Genomic DNA, 20,552 nt, shown 5'->3' on the forward strand with positions numbered 1-20,552 from the left:
TGAGGATGGCCCCATGGCCTCTGCCCCAGGCACTAGAATGGTTCCGGTCGCAATAGAACAACACTTCAGATGGTCAGAGCTTCACCCCCTAGTGGGCATGATGGGTGGATCCTGGATGGGCGTATGTGGGAGTCTCTGTCTGCTTTCCCACTCCTCACTTCGGAAAAATACCCCCCCCTCAAAAAAAGAGTGTGAAGGCTACACAATGAGGAAAAGGTCAACTCTTTGACCAATGATGTCGAAAAAAGTGGCTATTCTTCCTTTACAGCATATAGAAAAATTAACTCAAAATGAATAATGATCTAAATGCATAAGTTAGAATTATAGAAAACCTAGAATTAAAAAAAAAACAAGGGAAAAGCTTCTTTACATTGGACTTGACAATAGTTTCTTGGATATGACACTGAAAGCATACCTACAAAATGCAGTAAGAGACAAGTGGGACTACACCAAACTTAAAAGCTTCTTTGCAGCAAATAATCAACAGAGTGAAAAGAAAACCTATTAAATGGGAGAAAGTATTTGGAATCCATATATCTGTTAAGGGGTTAATATCCAGAACACATAAATAACTCCCACAGTTGAACAGAAAAAATTTCAATTAAAAATTTGGCAAAGGATTTGAATAGATACTTTTCCAAATAAGATATACAAATGAACAACAAATATATTAAAAGAAGCTCAACATCATTAACCATCAAAGAAATGCCAATCAAAACAGTGGTGAAATACAACCTCACACCTGTTAGGATAGGTACTTAAAAACACAGACACACACAGACAATAATAAATGCTAAAAAGATGTAGAGAAATGGGAACTCTTATGCGCAATTGATGGGATTATAAAATGGTGAAGTTAGTAAGGAAAACCTTATAGAGTTTGCTCAAAAAATTAAAAACAGAATTATCACATGATCCCGCAATCCCACTTCTGGATAACTGAAACAGAACATCAAAGAATTATGTGTAGACCCATGTTTACTGTGGCTTTATTTAGGTTAAAACAACATAAATATCACTTGGTGGATGAATGGATAAGAAAATGTGATATACACATACAATAGAATAATATTCAGCCTTGAAAATGAAGGAAATCCTGTCCTGTAACATGCTCAGCATGATTGAACCTGGAGGACAGTATATTAAATGAAATAAGCCAGTCACAAAAAGATAAATACTGTATGATTCCACTTCTATGAGATGTCTAAATAAGTTAAGCTCTTAGAAATGAAAAGCAGAATGTGATTGCCAGAAGCTGAGAGGAGGAAAAGAATTGCTCAATAGATATAGATTTCTAGTTTTGTAAGAACAAGTTCTAGCAATGTGTTACACAGATAGATGTAAATCATTACAATTATGGTATTGTACACTTAAAAGTGATTAAAATTTTTTAAAGCATGAGAAATAAACTTGTAGAATTATTGTCAGAAGTAAGTTTTGTAGACTCTATTTACACTCAGAAACCAAATGATTGCAAGAAGAAGTCAGGGGAGGTGATAAACCAGAAATGTTTAATACTGTTAGAATAGCAGAAATTAAAAATAGATTAGCTATACCTAATTTAAAAAATAGCTTAAGAGCCTGGTGCTAAAGATTATTCATTCTTTTATGGGTTCATTTGGGAAATGCTACACTACCAATATTTTAGTTGGATGAAGGATTCATTATGTGTGGCCCTGGCCAGTGGTTCAGTAAATAGAGAGTCAGCCTAGCATGTGGACATCCTGGTTTCAATCCCTGCTCAGGGCACACAGAAGAAATGACCATCTGCTTCTCCCTCACTTTTTCTCTCCTTCTTCCTTCCTGCAGCTAGCTCGATTGGTTCGAATATGGCTTCAGGTGCTGAGGATAGCTTGGTTGGTCTGTCTGAGCATGGCAACCTTAGGCACTAAAAATAGCTCAGTACTCAAGCATTGGCCCCAGATGGGTTGCCAGGTGGATCCTGGTCAGGGCACATGTGGGAGTCTGCCTCACTATCTCCCTTCCTCTCACCTAAAAAAAAATTATTATGTGGAAAACACAAACAATAATTCTGAGTCAGAAGGATTCAGAAGAGGTTGGAGAAATTGATTCATTTCTCTTATATTTCCCTTCTTATGCATGCATAAGAGAGATGACTGGTAAGACAAAAACAAATAAAATTATCTAATTAAGCAAAGTGTCAAATCAAACTATAAGTGAAGAAAGTTTTTTAAAAAATTATACATCCTGACAATGTGAGATTTATTCTGGGAATATAAATTTGGTTTAGCATACCCAAATCAGTCATCATAAAACACTACATAAATAGAATAAAGGACAAAGAACACATGGTCATATCTATATATTCAGAAAAAGCATTTGAAAAAACTCAATGTCTTTTTAATATTATTAATAAATTAAGTTTAATGTGGTGACTGGTCAATAAGAGCACACAGGTTTCAGGTAAACATCTCTATAGCATTTGAACTGTTGAAAAATCATTTTCCCTCACCGTGTATTTGTCCTTCTCCCTCTGGTAACCACTTAACTTTTGCCTATGTCCATGAGTCTCAGTTTTATATCCCACCTATGTGTGATATCATATAGTTCTTAACTTCTTCTGATTTACTTATGTTACTAAGCATAATGTTCTCAAGGTCCATCCATATTGTCATAAATGGCAATATACCATCTCTCCTTATGGCTGAGTAGTATCTTTTCATTATTAAAAACACTCAACAAGCCAGAAATATGAGAACTTCCTCAGTGTATTAAAGGTATCTATAAAATATTCACTGCTGCCTGACCTGTGGTGGTGCAGTGGATGGGGCGTCGACCTAGAAATGCTGAGGTTGCCGGTTCGAAACCCTGGGCTTGCCTGGTCAAGGCACATATGGAAGTTGATGCTTCCTGCTCCTCCCCCTTCTCTCTCTCTGTCTCTCTCCTTTCTAAAATGAATAAATAAAATAATTTTTTTTTAAAAAATCACTGCTATTATAAGTAATGATGAAAAAAAATGCTCTCCACTTATGAGGAACAAAACAGGTAGACCCCTTCTCACCAATCTTAGTTGACATTCAAAAAAGACCAATTAGGCAAGAAAAAGGAAACAGGCAGAATAAAAAGAAAAAAAGAAAACTCTCTCTCTCTCTCTTTCTCTCCACAGGAATAAACCCTTACATGTATAGTCAATTGATTTTTGTCACTGATACAAAGACAATAAAATGGAACCAACAATATTCACAACAAATAGTGCTGACATATCCTGATATGTGCACACAAAAGAATGAAGTTGGACTCCTACCATGCAAGAGACAAAAAAATTAACTTACAATGGATAACAGACACAAATGTAAGAGGTAACACTATAAAAAAACCTTAGAAAAAAATAGTAGTAAACTTTTGTGACCTTGATTTAAGTAACTGTGTGTTAGATAAAACACAAGTATCAGCCTGACCTGTGGTGGTGCAGTGGATAAAGCGTCGACCTGGAAATGCTGAGGTCGCCAGTTCGAAACCCTGGCTTGCCTGGTCAAGGCACATATGGGAGTTGATGCTTCCAGCTCCTCCCCACCTTTTCTCTCTTCTCTCTAAAATGAATAAATAAAATTTAAAAATAAATAAATTAATTAATTAATTAAAAAAACCACAAGTATCAGAAGAAAAAAATAGAAAAATTGGAGGATATCATCATAGTTTACAATCTTTTTTTTTCCTTCAAAGGATACCATTAAAACACACACACACACACAGAATGGAATAAAATATTTGTAAATCGTATATCTGTTAAGTGATTGGTATTCAGAAAATGTATCAGGAACTCTTACAACTCAATGATGAAGAGACAATACAACTGACAAACAGGACCAAGAATATGAATAAACATTTCTCCCAATAAGACAAAGGGCCAATGAGTACATGAGAAAATGTTGAACATTGTTACAGTTTAGAAAATGTAAATTAAAACCACAGGGAGATAGCACACACACTGGGGCAGTGAAAATAAAAAAATAAAATTACAAGTGTTGTCGAGGATGTGGAAAAATCAAACTCTTTACATTAGTGGAAGAAATGTAAAACATTGCAGCCATTTTGGAAAAGTTTGGAAGTCCCTCTAAAAGTAAGAAACAGGCCCTGGCTGGTTAACTCAGTCAGTTAAGAGCATTGGCCCTGAAAAGACAAGGTTGCCAGTTCAATTCTCTGGTCTGGGCACATACAGGAGTATCTGGATGTTCCTGTCTCTCTCTCTCTCCCTGCCTCTCTTCCCCACTTCAAGAAAAAGGAAAAAAAAAGTTAGAAACAGAGATACTATATGACCCAGCAATTCTATTCCTCAGTATATACCAAAGAAAAATGAAAACATACACACACACAGACACACACACACACACACCTGTGCACATATGTTCATAAGATCACGATTTATAATAATCAAAAAGTAGAATCAACCCAAATGTCTAGTAACTAAACATGTAAACAAAATTTATTTATACCATAGAATGTTAGCAATAAAAAGGAATAAAATATATGCTACAACAGAAATGAACCTTGAAAATATTATGCTAAGTAAAAGAAGCCAATCACACACACAAAAAAAATGTAATGTGATATTACATTGATATAAAATATTTAGACCAGACAAATCTACAGTGACAGAAAAAGTCAGGGTTTCTAGAGAATGGAGGGAAGGAGGATTGAAGAGTAACTTCTATTTGGATATGGAGTTTCTTTTGGGGAAGATAAAAATGTTCTAAAATTAGTTAGCAGGGATGGCTGCATAACTCTGTCAATATACTTAAATCACCAATTTTTACATTATAAAAGGTAAATTTTACATATCTTAATTAAACTATTACGTAAAATCTGCCTTGTTAAATAAAAGAGTAATTAGAAGAATATGAACATCTAGAGAAGAATAATACTTTTAAAAGATAGGAAATAAAAGCTGGATTTGCAACTGAACACTGCTGGTTCTTATTTTTCATTCATAATTTAAAATGTACAAGAAAAAATTCTGGTGTGAATATTTCATAAATAAGTTTTTAGAAAAATGAAAGGAGACTGTACAATTTCCGAGTGTTATTTCAGGTTTTGCATCTGTTTCAAATACATAGCCCTTGTCTCTTTAACTTTTCATGGAAGTTTATTATTAACAGCCTCTTCTTTCTTAAAATTATATTGAAAAATAAAGAATTAGATTCTGACATTGATCACAATGAATGGTCCTGTCATCAACATAAACTTCAAGTCAGAGTTTAGTAAACATTTCTAAATCAACTTCCTTTCTCATAACAAGTAAAACTGTTTTTGTCATTTACAAAAGCCATGTCTCTTAGTAGATTGGTTTCAAAAAACTCTTATTTTCCTTTCTAAAACTGGTCAGCCATTGTCTAGAGCAGTGGTAGTCAACCTGGTCCCTATCGCCACTAGTGGGTGTTCCAGCTTTCATGGTGGGTGGTAGTGGAGCAACCAAAGTATAAATAAAAAGATAGCTTTACCTATAGTAAGTTGTTGTTTTATAAAGATTTATTCTGCCAAACTTAGCAAAAATTTGACATAAAGTACTTGGTAAGTAATTATTATTATATGCTTTAACTTGCTGTAACTCTGCTTTATAAATTTGATAAAGTTACTTCCCTACTTTATAAATCACCATTACTGTGGAACCGGTGGGCGGTTAGAAAATTTTACTACTAACAGAGATACAAAAGTGGGTGGTAGGTATAAAAAGGTTGACTACCCCTGGTCTACAGGTTTGAAATATCTACAAATGTGAGACTAAAGAAAGTCAAGAAGGATAGAGCTAGAGATAAATAATTATGTTGCTTGCTGTTCTTTCAAATCATCTTCATCATTGTCAACTTGGTTTTCCTTAGAATCCCCAACTCTGGGTTGGTACAGCCAAGAAGAAAGCTATTAAGTTATTTTACACAGGTAAAACAAAACAAAATAAACTAAATATTTTTCCCTCAAAAGAAATACATTCCATATAAATTGTAGTCTGAAGAAGCAGGAAAAGTAAACCCATAATTTCCCCAAAATCACCAGTTTAAATGTTCTACAAACTCTGGCAGGTAAGAAATTAGGAGGCAACTAGTGATCATTACAGTTGAGTGTCTGACTTTGAGTATAGTCACTATCTTGCTAACTGAAGTAAGTTATTCCTGAAACACAAACAGAGAGAAGGCAGGACAAGAGGAAAATGATGATGAAATAAATAACAGACATGTAAGATAATCAAATCAACTGGAACCTTGCACCATCCTCTCATGCAAAGATGGTTTTGCTGGCTTTTTTGCTTGTAGATTTCAGACTTTTATCTTAACAGTAATGTACTAATATCTTTCTGTAAAACAATTTTTTTAACCGGTAGGAAAAAGGTGCTATTTGATAGGAAAAACAAACTAGGGACACTATCAGATCATCCCCTAACTTTTCACACTCACAAGATATTATTTCCTAATCTCTTGCCCTTTGGAATTCTGAATTTCCTTCTTCATGGGAAAAATGATACTAGAGTATTATGAGTGGACATTTGGATTGTTTACATTTCTGGACTAGTCAAGAGATTGTATCAAGTCCACATTAATGATAAAGTTCATATGGTAAAGAAAATGCAAGAATAAAAAAATAACAAAAATAAAAACTATAGGAACGGACTTGCCCTACCACATTTTAAAAATACCATAAAACTCATACAATCAAAATTATGTGTTTCTGATGCATAAATAAACAACTAGAATAGTATAGAAATCTTAGAAATAATGTAAATACATATGAAAATCTAGGATTTTATAAAGGCAACATCTGAAACCACTGGGACAAAGATAGACTATTTAATAAATTGTCCTGAAATAAATCATTAGTCATTTGGAAGATGACAAAGTTACCTCTGTATGTCATGCCATGCATTAGAATATACTCCAATGAGATCAAGGACCTTTATGAAGTAAATTAATCAATATACACTCTAAAAAGAATTATAGCTGAATTCTACATTACCTCTGTGTGGGTAAAGACTTCCTAAATAGGATTCAAAATGCAGAGGAAATGAAAAAAAAAAGATGAATTTGACTACATTAAAGACATTTTAAAACATTTGAATGACAAAATACTATAAGCGAATTCAAAGACAACTGAGAAAAAACCCACTAACTCATTGCTAATGTTTAGGTTTTTGATGCTTCTAAGATGATGAATTTTTCATTATCTTTTTGTTGTTGTTGTAGTTTACTTCATGGGAAGAGCTGACTTTAATTACTTTTTATCAATGTTCCAAACAGGGTTGAGAAAGGATCTATTTAGCAGATTTCCATATAGTTCTCCTGTTTTCAATTCCTTCAGCTCCCCTCTTTCAAAGTATGTGGTTCTCACATTCCTAAAGCTTCCTGGGGTCTGTTGTACAAATCATGTGGTTTTTGTGTTTTTGTTTTCTATACCCATCTATTTTCTAGTTTCTAAAATGCACATCTGTCTTCCCTTCTCCAGTTATTGTTCTTGTGGGTTTATACTTTTCTTATTCCTCAACCATGACTTTATTGGAACTTTGGAGTAAGAAGAAATAAACCTGAATCTCTTATTTTTTATTTTTTTCCAACTTTATAGAGAAATAGTTGACAACCATAACCATATATATATATTTAAAGTGTACAACAGAATAATTTAAAATACATATGCATCATGGAAAATATTAATTTTTTTGTTATAGTCTCAGAGGCAATGACAGTACTTCAACCAGTGATGAACAGAAGGGATTCTCAGCTAAGAGAATTCCATTGATTTCTTGATTTTTACAATGTAATGTCCCTCTTGTGAAGAAGTGCTTAGTGTGTCTGAGCATGGGTTTTCCAATTTCCTATGTAACCTCTGTGCCTCAGTTGCTTGAGAATGAAAATGACTACAATAATAATATCTACCTGTCAAGGTTCTTTTGATAGTTAAGTGACAATACCTACAAAAGGTCAGTGCTATCAACAAAATAACCATTCAATAAGTATTAATTTTTATTACCATTACCATAAAGCTCAAAGAACAACACTTATGTCTATCTTCAATCAATCCTATAGTAGGAACCTAGATAGTGTAATAAAGTTCAGTCATTTGTACTGTGAAGTTTTAAACACTCAAGGCCATCTTACCTGGTTATATTTGATGCCTAATTTTCTCATGTCAATAGTTATTCATTTAGTAACAATGGGAAAAAGATATGGAGTTAATTTTCTATTCATGTAATCAATTTGTTTCTAATCATTTCTTCATATTTATTGATTTATGCAAATCACTCAGGTATATTGAAGGAAAGAAAGATTTATAATAGCGACTGCCTTCTAGGGAATTTTATGGGGGGAAAAAGGAAAAAAATAGTCAAAGGTAACATCATACTTTTGAAATCCAGTTGAAAAATTGACTCATAATATCTCCATTGAAATCATTCCTGAATTATTTAAATAAATCACTTAATACTAGGGATGGGTTTGCCACAAAATGAATGGAACTTTAGAATTCAGAGACACTCATTTACATAAGGTTTTTACATGGCCCTATGAGGGGTTCCAAAAATATGTTCACACGGTCACACCTTTTAATATAAAATTTGGAACAGTAAAATAATTTAAAGACTGTCTCTTTACACTCTAATTTCCCTTTCATCACACTTCCCCTTTTGGCAGATGGCACCAGAGTAACTGCGAGCATTTTGGGAATTGTACAAAGAAGAAAACAGTAGAGAATGCATTTCTTTTGGGTTTAGTAGGATATGTATTAGGCAGTTCACAATCAATCCTGTGCAGGGTGCACTTATTGTTAGCCATCCAGGTGTAGGAACAGATTCAAGAATACTTGTACCTGTCATTTCATGAACTACCCTATGAGGAGAAACAGGGTGCAAGATCAAAAACCTGTTATACTATGATGGGGCCCTACATCTCTCAGTACTGGAATTATCAAGATAATGGGGAAAAAAGGTTTGAAATGCTTGCAGCCAGGAGGCAGCCTGTGGAAATGTCTTTTATTTATCAGTGTTGTAAAATTATAACCAGGGCATTCAATTCTCATGGAGTCTAGTCAAAACAAAACTTACCACTTGTCAAGAATATACTAAAAACTGTAGCACATGCAATTAGCAACATGTCACAATGTTTTAATTGAGAATTGTGCACAAAATTAAATTTATGAGAATTATTTTGTTCATAGGGCATATAGCTGTCACAGTATCACAAAGAACCAGGACATCAGAATGTGAAGCTGACTGTGTATGCATCCCAAGGTGGTATCGAACTCTATCTTAGCATACCTGATACATCTTGTTCTGAGGTAGTGTGGCATATTCAGATAAATCACTACGCACAATTGGCACTAAAGCTACAAAACATCCTGAAGAAACAAGTGTTCCAGTGACAACCTCCCCCCCTCCACGCACATTTTGATCAGTAAGTCAATGTATGCGATTGAAAAATAAATAGATTACACAATTATGTAGCTCAATTCAACATAGTCACAAATTTTAAATGCATTGGATTTGCTTTTGTGCATGCTTTGATTTCAGATTAAATTTACATATTTATACTTATGGATCATACCAAAAGTAAAAGTATTATGGAGTTGTGTGAGGCAGTTAATTAATAAAGATGTGGTATTCTGTATGTGAAATGTTTGTGATATTTTTCAGCTTTTTAAATTTGCAAATTTTTGTGATTTTTTTCTTTTTCAAGTATATATCTACTCTCACACATATAAATATTTGTCAATTCATAATAGGTTATTTTTTTAAAAAAAGGTCTCTTAAATAATACAAAATGAAACCTAAAGGATAGAATCATCATAAGGTTGACAAGATTTTGTATACGCACATCCCCTAGTGCAATGCCTATCACACAAAAAGTTCCCATCAACTTCTAGATCTGTTTTATGAGAGTAACCAACAGAATCCCTGACACATAGCAGGTTTAAAAGCTAAGTTCTTCCTTTGTTTTATTACTTTCAAAAACTCACTCAACTGCTGTGAAACTCAATGGCCTTATTGAATTACAATAACTGACCTTAACCAAGAATCAGGACTATGAAGCATTTTTATATTGTTCAATTTAATAATAATGTACATTTGGTCCTGGTCCAGAACTTGCAGACTAGAGAAAGCAAATATCAGCCAAGATACTTGAATACTAGTATACCTTCAAAGCTATACAGAAACTCAGAGGGAGCAGATGTGCACGCGCGCGCGCGCACACACACACACACACACACACACACTTGAACAGAGTGATTCAAAACTAAAATAAAAGATGCAACCAGTGTCCTACCTATTATTTATTCACCTTCCTACTTTTTCTATTTTTTAAGTTTTTTTCTTTTCTTTATTCATACTACTTCTGATACTCCTTTTTTTGGTCTTTTAAAATGCTAGTATTTTCACCTGTTACTTTCTTCTTTATTGTTATATCAATTTAAAATTAAATTCTGAATTGTACTTAATTTTCTCAACATATTCTCTTTTAATTCTTTTGTGCATTGGGATTCTTGGGATTTCTTTTGTAGTCTTTTTGTCTTCCACACCAACTGTTGGTCAAATAAGTTTGTAAAATGTAATTTTTCTATTTGCTCATTTATAGTTTGCATGGGGGGCTGGGCAGCGCCAGGTGTATGTGGGTCTGTGAAATTGCAAATTACCTTCCTGCTTGGGAAGGGCCATTGTTTTTCTAGTTTTTGCTGGAGGAGAAGTTTTTGTACCAGAAAGTTTTGAAAAGAGAGAAGGAGAAAAAGGAAAAAGAAGCCAAGTTTTCAGGGAAAGAGAGAGAAGCCATGTTTCAACAGTGAGAGCAGAGAGAATACAGGGTGCTGAAGAAGAAGCCATGTTGGTAGGGAAAGAGAAGGTTTGTAGATGGGAAACCAGAGGTGAGGGGCTTTGTGAGCCTAACTGAGACTGGTGAGGCCTTTGATTCTAGTAGGAACTGGAGAAGATACTGCTGGTTGTGGAACCGGAGAAGGTGTCAATGGCTTTGGGAGCCCTGTGTGTTTGCTCATCGGCCAGTATGAGACTTGAATAAAGGAATGGCCCACCATTTTTTACCCCACTGTTTCTTTACTGTCTGCCTGAATCCAGTGTGAACCTGCCAGTGAATGGCAGTGATGGCTGTGACTGCTGGCCCTATAACAACTCTTTTATATCTGCTCTTTTATTTTCTCATCTTTTTTTGTATGCAATGCCCCCACCCCATGCCAATTTTACTCTACTTTTTAACATCATCAGCTGCACCAATTAATATAAAAGCCCTGTAGGAAAAGCTAATTGCTATGGGAGTTACTACTCCCTAAAGCCAATGGAAAACTTTGGAATCTCCTATTAGTCTCAAGACTGAAATTCTATCTCAATCGAGATAATTATTAAACTAAGCAAGAGGATTTCAACAGTCTTCTCAAATTGATCCCAAAGATGCCACCTGCAATGCTGCTGCCTCATTCAGCTTTAGCCACTTTCAATTAACTGAACAGCATAAAGCACTCCTGAGGGACAAGGAGCAAACAAAATCCAAATTACAAACAAGCAGAGATATCTGAAGCAATTAAGCCCTTGGTGGCTTAACTCCGGGGTGCCCCAAAGTCTTGTTCAAGGCCAAGGTCCCAATTGGAATAGGTACTATATTAAATCAGTTCAATCCCATGAAGCCAGTAATATCCGATGAATTCAGACAATGTAGACAGTTACATTATGTAACTGATAAGAGAAAGGAGAGGGAAAATTTTGTGAACTGAACAATCTGATACAGCATCCCTACAGTCTAATTCCACAAGGTAATGTCCAAGTCTTCACTTCATTTTGCAAACTTGACCTCATTCACTTCCTAACATACTACTGTAAAATGATGACATTATATAACTCCTTGAGAGAGGGCCCCAGGAGCTAATCTAGACCAAGCAGCTCTTTAATGCATTGTGCCACCAGCAGAACTAAGCGTTTCCCATTTGTGTAATTTGGTAAACTTGAAGACGAGCCAGTGGAAAGGAGGGGGAAAAAAGGAGAGCAGAAGTTGAAAAAAAAAAACCTCAACAAAAAAAGAAGCAAGAAAATGTAGGTGTGTGAATGGTTGAAATAACAAACTGACTAAAAAATAGTCCCCAGAGTGAATCCCCAGAGCTGCGAATATCTGATGATGGAGTCAGGGAAGCATTTCAAAGGTGCTTACTTTTTGACTCAGCACTGGATTACAGAAGCCTCTGCCAAGCTTCTTCAGGAGGCTCCTCCTTCACTGCTTCCTGGGACTCTGGGCCCTCCCCCTCCCAGTGTTATCGTTACCGGAGCAGCACAGAGGGAGAGTTCCGAGCCTGAAGAGGCTTATCTGTAAGAGCAGCTTATCTATGGCTCGCAGTAAACCTTGAAGTTAAAACTAAAGGAATTCCAGCCCTCCTGCCATTTCTCTTTCTTTTTTTTTCCTTTCAGTGCTATTCCAATTCCTTGGGAGTCTCTTTCTCTCAGTTATGCACTCCAATCAATCAGGAGAGCAGTAAGTGCTTATTCAGGCCCCACTATGCCCCAGGAACTATGCAAGGCCTGGGGGCACAATGATAGACATGATACTCTTTCCGATACCAAAGAAGTTACAGCATTATTGAGGACATAAGGCATAAACATTAAAGGACTGAAAAAAAGCTGGATGTTGAATTGCATTCATAAATGACAGTTGGCTCTGAGTCCAAAGGAGAAGGAGCCCAGGAAGGGTCTGGTGCTTAGGCAGGCCCTTGTGGTGAACATGGAAAACAGATATGCCGTAATAGGTGGAGTGGGGGGAGCACAGACAACCAGAAAAAGCTCAGAGCATGGGCAAAATCACTTAAACAATAACACTGCTAACTTTTAGCAGGAGCAAACCAGTCCCAAGATAATGATAGAAAGGAAATTTCAACTCAGACTCTGAAAGCCTTAAGACATCAATCCAAAGAATTTGGGCCCGATTCTGCTAGTTGGGGGAAAATAACCAAGTGTTTAAGGAAGGACTTGCCTGCTTAGTTCTTTGCTCATAAATAAATGAATGTGTGCATGTGAATGTGTTTATTAATATCTCATTTATTATTCTCTACCTTACATGTTCAAAAGATCTGAGCCTCATAAGAAAAAAAAATCTATACTATCTAAAAAAAAAAAACTAGGTAAGAATGTCAAAGGTAATTTTGAGAGGTAATATCAGAAACTCAACCTGTGAGATAAAATTCATATTTTCAAGTCAAAACCACTTCAAATGCAATAAGGATATGAATGAGAATAAGCGGGAATATCGGTGGTTAAGAACAGAGAGCACTGAAGTAAGTAGTTCTTAGCATATGTTATAATTAAATACAACTAATAATAAATACATTTTGAGTATATTCTATACATGTATAAGTCTATTTGTGTTGACATATTTATAATATAGTTATAAATATATAATAAATACATGAGCAGATAATCACATTAACCATCACAAAGCTCAATATCTCTGGTTTTATTATCCTCACACATTCTGCAGGAATTCTATTCATGGAATCAGCAGAAAGTATCATCCATGCTCTTTATGGATGAGTCCCCTAACTGTAATATGGCATGTATTGCTGGACGCCCCTTTATTTCATGTACACCAATGGTATGTATGGTGAAAGCAGAGGCGCAGCTAATAGCAATGTTGCAGTCCAGTTCTGTCTGCCTTCAGGCACCCAGTCCAAGTGATGAGCACTTGCTGCCTGCCTGCAGGACCCTGGCATGTGTCACTGCTAAAGGTAACAGTGCTGCTATCATCCTTGCAGATGGCCCTGGCACACCTGTTTCTGGAACCTATGCCATCTATGAGCTTCAGAGACCAGAACGGTAGAGCCATTGGTTTTCAATTTTCCATTCATTGCAGCCCAACCAAAACAATTTGAGTGACAGGTTTGTTATATACAAAATCACCCCTCCTTTTTAATAACTGGGTCATTTGTCCTTGAGCCCGTAGGTCTCTTCTCTCTCTCGTTTAGAATATAGTCATTAAGGAGATTTGCTCTCCCACGTGAACATGCCTTGGCAGTTCTTCTCACTGGACCTTGTGGAAACCAAGACAGAGCTGAGTTACTTAAGCTGAAATCTTGCTAAAGAGAGAAAACTGAACCAAAGTAGAAGTATATACATATTTCAAAATTTTGAAACTAGAAGAGGGGGACATTCTAAAGTTTGAGGAACACAAACAGTCATGAAGTAAATTGATTGCACATACAGGAAACATTCTGTTACATCCTTTCTTCTTTCCTAATATCAGAAACAAAACAACAGGCCCAAAATGGAGTCATATACACCAAGCCGCATTTCATCAAACCAAGACTTAATTACACTCTTGGCTCTCCCAAAAATGAAATCTTAACCCAGTCAAGCAGGAATTGGTGATCAGCACCAGATAGGTCATCTGCCTGATAGGCCTCTGGCATTCCCTATAGAAAATTAACTTTGCAATAATAACCACTCCACTTCTTTGCCTAACATCCTTGTTTCTTTCATTTTTCATCAGTGCCTCAGAGCTATTTTCTATCTGCTAGATTGGATGCTACCTAATTGAAATTGATTTTTGTTAAAATAGGCTCTTAAAATTTTTAATATGCCCCAATTTATCCTATAACAGTCTGGTGTTAGAAGAGGAAAGTAAGAAGACCTCCAATGTTCCTCAGGAGCAAAACGCAACTGTATATAGGTAGGTAGGTACCTGCTGAGCGTCTTGGGCTCCCTGTTTCCTCACTGCCCTGGAGGTCCTGGATAAGGCCCTCCAGAAACTCACCTGTGAAGCTTTTGTGTCATGAGCTGTAGGGAAAACAGCTGCATTAGGCTTGCTCGCTTACAGTTTGCATGATTATTGCATGAGCACATGGCAGAGCCGTGTGTGTATAGCCTATGTAAGACTACGGCTTCAAGAACCTGGTGTGAAGTTTGTTTGTAATGGCAGATTGCTTGCCTACCACTGTGAGGGGCAGTTTTGCTCTTTACTAACCCGCTGCCATGAGAAGTGGTTGTCTCCTGCCTGTTTGCTGATCCTGTGTTGCAGGAATCTATTAAACAGGAATGACCCAAAGCTTTCCAGCTCCACAGTTCCTCTACAGTCTGCCCAAATCCGATGTGAACCTGCCTGGCCTAGGACATTGGCATTACATCTGGCATAGTGGGCAAGGTTTGGATCAGATTGGTATGTAGCTGCCAACACCCTTGAAGGGTGGGATAGAGTAGCCATTTTTCTCTAGCATATGGTTCTCCATGGTTGTCCTGTTGCGAGCCATGGACTGGATGTTTTTTACAGTCCTGCAAGAAGAAACCAAAAGCTCTGTGTGAGAGGCTGCGTGAGGTCAAAAGTTCCAGGATGAGCTGAAGACTGAGCATGGACAGGGGCTTGAACAAACTGCAACAGTTTCTGGAGAAGAAGACTGACTGCTCTCGAAAGCTTCAGTATGAAATGCATGCAGGCTGAACACCAACAGTGCCAGAAATTGAAATCGTTGCTTGAGAAAAAATTGCGAGTTTGAGAACTCCAGTTTGCCCTAGAAGCCTAACTCTGGCACCAGCAGTTGTTAGAGACATAGCTGCAGGTGAAGAGCTTCAGTTTCAGCCTCAGGCTGAGAGCCAGCAGCTGCAAAAGCCAGAGCAGTTGCTGGAGGAGGAGGAGGAGCTTTGGACTAAAACTGCCATGGCAGACTCTGAATCCAGCTGGTAGTGACCCAGAAGGTGAAAACCTAACAGCATAAAGCCCCTCAGGGACAGGCACAGCCCCCTTCACAAGTAGGTGAGCACTCTGCAGTCTGGCCCTACACTCAGACAGAGTTCATAGAGTTAGGGGTGATGTTCAAGCAGAAACCCACTGAGTCCCTAGCAGCTTGGCTGCTGTGATTGTGGAACATAGGGGTGGATGGCATTGTGCTCCTCAGAGCAGAGATGGAAAAATTAGCTCTCATTACCACGCTCTCCTTCTGGAGGCAGTGTCTTCAGAACTGCCATGACAACCTAGGAAACCATACCCTGTTAGAGAGGGTGATGGCTGCCATGTGTACAGTCTGGCAGAATGCGGGAGACTTGTCGGGGGCAGTGAGTCAGTGGCAGTAGTATACTGAGCTGCAGCAGATCCTCTGAGAACTAAGTATGAAGAATGCCTCAAACTGAGGTCCCCTGGGCCAGATGAGAAAGTATTTATGGCATGGATGAGGGACCTTATTCTCTGTAGTGCCTCATCAGCCCTTTTTGGGTCACTAGTGGCTATCTTGAGCCTCTATGTAGGGCAGCGCATCAACATTGTCACACAGACAGTGGCAGATTTGGGGGAGGCAGCGGCAGCATGGAACCATAGGACTGTGTGGGCTGCTGGCTGTGCTGCCCTTCTGAATAACAAGAGAAATGGTTCTGTTAAATTTACCCAAACACAGATGTGGGTAGATTTGATCATTAGTGGGACAGGTAAAGAGAAATTGGATGGCAGGTGTAATAAAATCCTTTCAGAGCTTTGCCCGTAGCTTAAGGTGGAACAGAAGTTCGAGATGCTGGCTGGTGTTCAGGTTGCATGGTTGCAAAATTACTTGTTGGAGACAGCTGAGGGAGAGGAGGATCCCCAAGACCCATTGTTCCAGTTTGAATAGGGGAAAGGCCGAGGGACCCATGTAACAGGGACAGGCAGGGACAGGAGGCCCCATGTGGAATAGGCAATCTACTTGTCACCTTCTAATATGCAACAGATATTGGTCTTAGCAGACATGAGGTGCTTTTGCAGCAGATGGATTTGACATGCCAGGCCCTGTGAGTTTGCAGAAGGGTTTGGATGGGGCTTGTGACAATAGAGCACTTATGGAAAGGTGCTGAAGTCTGTTATCAAAGAGCTGTATGGCTAGTTGCCTGTAATGGACCTTCACCTCAGGTGATTTGCACAGACAGCTAGGTTGATCATTGAGTGGTGCAGTGGACTTTTGAAACAGGGACTGCAACAAGAGGGGGGCACTAGCTCTGTAATGCCAGTGGCTGAGGCCAGGCAGGTTCACATTGGATTCAGGCAGATGGTAGAGGAACTGTAGAGCTGAAAAGCATTGGGCCATTCCCTCTTAATAGATTCTGGCAATGGCAGGCAAGCAAACGGGAAAATTATTCTCATGGCAGCAGATGAATGAACAGGAAAACGGTCCCTTACATTGGCAGGCAAACAATCTGCAATCCACCCTGAGTGAAAGCACCCATAGCCTTACATAGGCTATGCACACCTCTATCTGCCACATGCTCACGCATGAATCATGCAAAGTGCAAGTGAGAAAGCCTAACATAGCCGTTTTCCCTACATTCCACCCCTTTAGGGTTGCTCACTTCACAATCTACATGACAGATATCTTTTGTGATGGACCCTGTGCAAGGAGTGAGGGATATTTACATAAACAAAAACAGTACAGACTACAGGACCCAAATTACAATGACATAAGCTATACCAAAAATGACAATAATTACAAAGGTGCCCTTTACAATGTCTCGCTGAGCTCCCTGCCCAGGGGGTTAACTGGAGGCCCACCTCTAGTCCCCTACTGCATGGTAGGTGGGAGGGGCTGTACAGTCCAGGGCCATGTCCATTGACGAAAGTGTCCTTGGTGTGTCTCTGCAACTGGATGGGAGTAGCTGTATGGTGCAGGAGGGCCTCCACAGGTGCTGGGCATCCCTGTCAGGGTTTTTTATTACTGTCCGCAAGTGGCATTTCCATCCAGCAAGGGAGATAGTGCCCCCTGTTGGGCAAATGAGTTTGTAAAATTTGTGTTATTTGCATTTGCTGGCTTTTATTGTTAAAAATGTCACTGGGCCAGGTATGTGATCTGTGAAATTGCTAATTACCTTCCTGCTTAGAAGGGGCCATTGTTATGCTAATGTGTGCTGGAGAAGAGGTTTTGGCACCAGAAAAGTTTTAAAAGGAAAGACGGAGAAGGAAAAAGAAGCCAAGATGGCTGGGAAAGAGAAAGCAGAGTTTGTGCAGAGAGAAGGAGATGGGGAACAGAGGTGAGGGCTTTTACAAGGTCTGCTGAGACTGGTGGGGCCTTTGATTCAAGAAAAACTGGAGAAGATTTTTCTGGTGGTGGAACCAGAGAATGTGTCAGTGGCTTTGTGAGCCCTGTGTGTTTGTTTGCTCATCAGCCGGTGCAAGTCTTGAATAAAGGCACCATTTTTTGGCTCCACTCTTTCTTTACCATCTGCCCAAATTTAATGGGAACCTGCATGTGCATGGCCATGATAGCAACAACTGCTGGCTATACATCCCCTCTTGTTGAAGTTCCTGCTTCAAGAGTCTATTATACTGCTAGCTATTGGCCTAAAGCTGAAGGTCGAGGTCTTAAACCTGCACTTGTTTCCCTAACAACTGTCATTGCCAGTGTTCTGCTTCTATGGCAAACTGGAGTTCTTGAACCCATAATCCCTTTTCCAATGACTGTTCCATTTCCAGGCACCACTGGTGTTCAGCTTGCATTTCACAATGAAGCTCTCGAAAGCGATTGGTCTCCTTCTCCAGCAACTCTTGCAATTCAAACCTTCATTGATTCTCAGTTTCAAGCCCACATTGGAGTTCTTGAAATTGGGTGGCCTCTCACACAGAGCTTTTGGTTTCTGCCCCTGGACTATTTAAATCACTCAGCCCACAGCCCTCAACATGGTAGCCACCAGGAACCACATGTTAAAGAACAGCCACTCCTCTATTCCATGCTTCAAGGGTGTCAGTGGCTCTATGCTGATCTGATCCAAATCCTGCCCACTATACCAGATATAATGCCAGTGGCCAAGGCCAGGCAGGTTTACACTGGATTCAGGCAGATGGTAGAGGAACTGTGGTATCAGAAAGTGTTTGGCCATTTCTGTTGAATATATTCTTACAATGGTGAGCAAGCAAACAGGCAGTTTGTTGCTTCTCATGTTTGTTTGCAGCAGGCAAACAAACAGAAAAATAGCCCCTTACAGTGGTGGGCAAGCAATCTGCAATCCGCTCTGAGTGAAAGCACCCATAGTCTTACACAGGGTATATATATGTAGCCCAGCCATGTGTTCATGCACTAATCACACAAAGTGCAAGTGAGCAAGTCTTACACAGCTGTTTTCTCTACAGAATTCCTTGCTGGATGGACATGCTACTTGTTGACAGTACTATAAGAGACCCTGATGGGGGGAGCAACACCTGTGGAGGCCTTACTATACCAGGAAGCTGCTCCTATCCAGTTTCAGAGATGTGCCAAGGATACTTTCTTCAATGGACATGGCCCTGGTTTGTACAGGCCCCCCTCTTATGATGGGTGATCTTAGTGGCACTGTGGGGTAGGGAGCTAGAGGTGGGTATCCAGTTAACTCCCTGGGCAAAGTGCTCAGGGAGATGTTATAAAGGGCACCTGTGTAATTATTGCCATTTTTGGTATAGCTGTGCCTTTGTAATTCAGTTGCTGTAGTCTAAACTGTTTCTTTTTATTTAATGTACTTCACTCCTTGCACAAGGACTATTGCAGAAGATACCTGTTGCATAGATTGTGAGTTGAGCAACCATAAAAGGGTGGAATGTAGGGAAAACCACTGTGTTAGACTTGCTCACTTGTACTTTGCATGATTACTGTGTGAGCACATGGCAGAGCCAGGTGTGTGTAGCCTATGTAAGGTTCAAGTTCAAGAACTTGGCGTGAACTGTGGATTGCTTGTTCACCACTGTGAGAGCTATTTTGATCTTTGTCACCATCGCCAGGAGAAGCAGTTTTCCCTTGCCTGTTTACTCATCCACTGTTGTGAGAATCTATTAAATAAAAATGGCCCAAAGCTTTCTAGCTTTGCAGTTCCTCTACAGTCTGCCCAAATCCAATGCAAACCTGTCTGGCCTCAGCCACTGGCATTACATGAGATTTCAGACTTTATTTGAGCATTTTTTCTCAGACCGGAACCAGAAACTGGCCACAGTCAGATTAGGTTCAGTCCAGACTGGCTCTGACTTAGAAACTGAACTGGATCTGGGCTCAGAATAGGTCTGACTTAAGTCGCACTCATTCAGTGTGAGGCCTTGGGTGAATAAGATTTTGTTTCAAGGCTGAACAAGCAGGTTAATCTTACCAAAGATAATCTTGAATTACAGTAGTCACAGAGAACTTTTAACCTGGATAAGCTTATCCACTTATAAGGTGCCCTGAAGATAAAGAGGTCACAGCCAAGCACTAACCAAAAGGGTTGAGAAAGATTTAGTTTTCTTTCTCTACAGTTTCTGGTGGCCAAGATGACACCCTCTGGGACACATCCCATTCATTGCTCCAGAGCCTGAAGAAAACTAGCAGAAGCCTGCAAAACATGAATTCTTACCAAACTCAGCTCCCTCACATCTCCATCTTTGGTGATTGTTTGAAAGAGGAAGGTAACATTTTACATTGTTCCTTCCTTTCCAAACAGATTGACAGAAAAAAAAAAAAAAGTAAGTGTAGGGCCAGTAGTGGAGACCACCATCACAGCCGCCTGGCACATGCAGGTTCACATTTCATTCAGATAGATTTGTGATGGCGAACCTTTTTATAAAAACCATCCACTTTTGCAGTGCTGGTCAACCTGGTCCCTCCCGCCCACTAGTGGGCATTCCAGCTTTCAT

Source organism: Saccopteryx bilineata, chromosome 8 (assembly GCF_036850765.1).
Source record: "Saccopteryx bilineata isolate mSacBil1 chromosome 8, mSacBil1_pri_phased_curated, whole genome shotgun sequence".
Lineage (NCBI taxonomy): Eukaryota > Metazoa > Chordata > Mammalia > Chiroptera > Emballonuridae > Saccopteryx > Saccopteryx bilineata.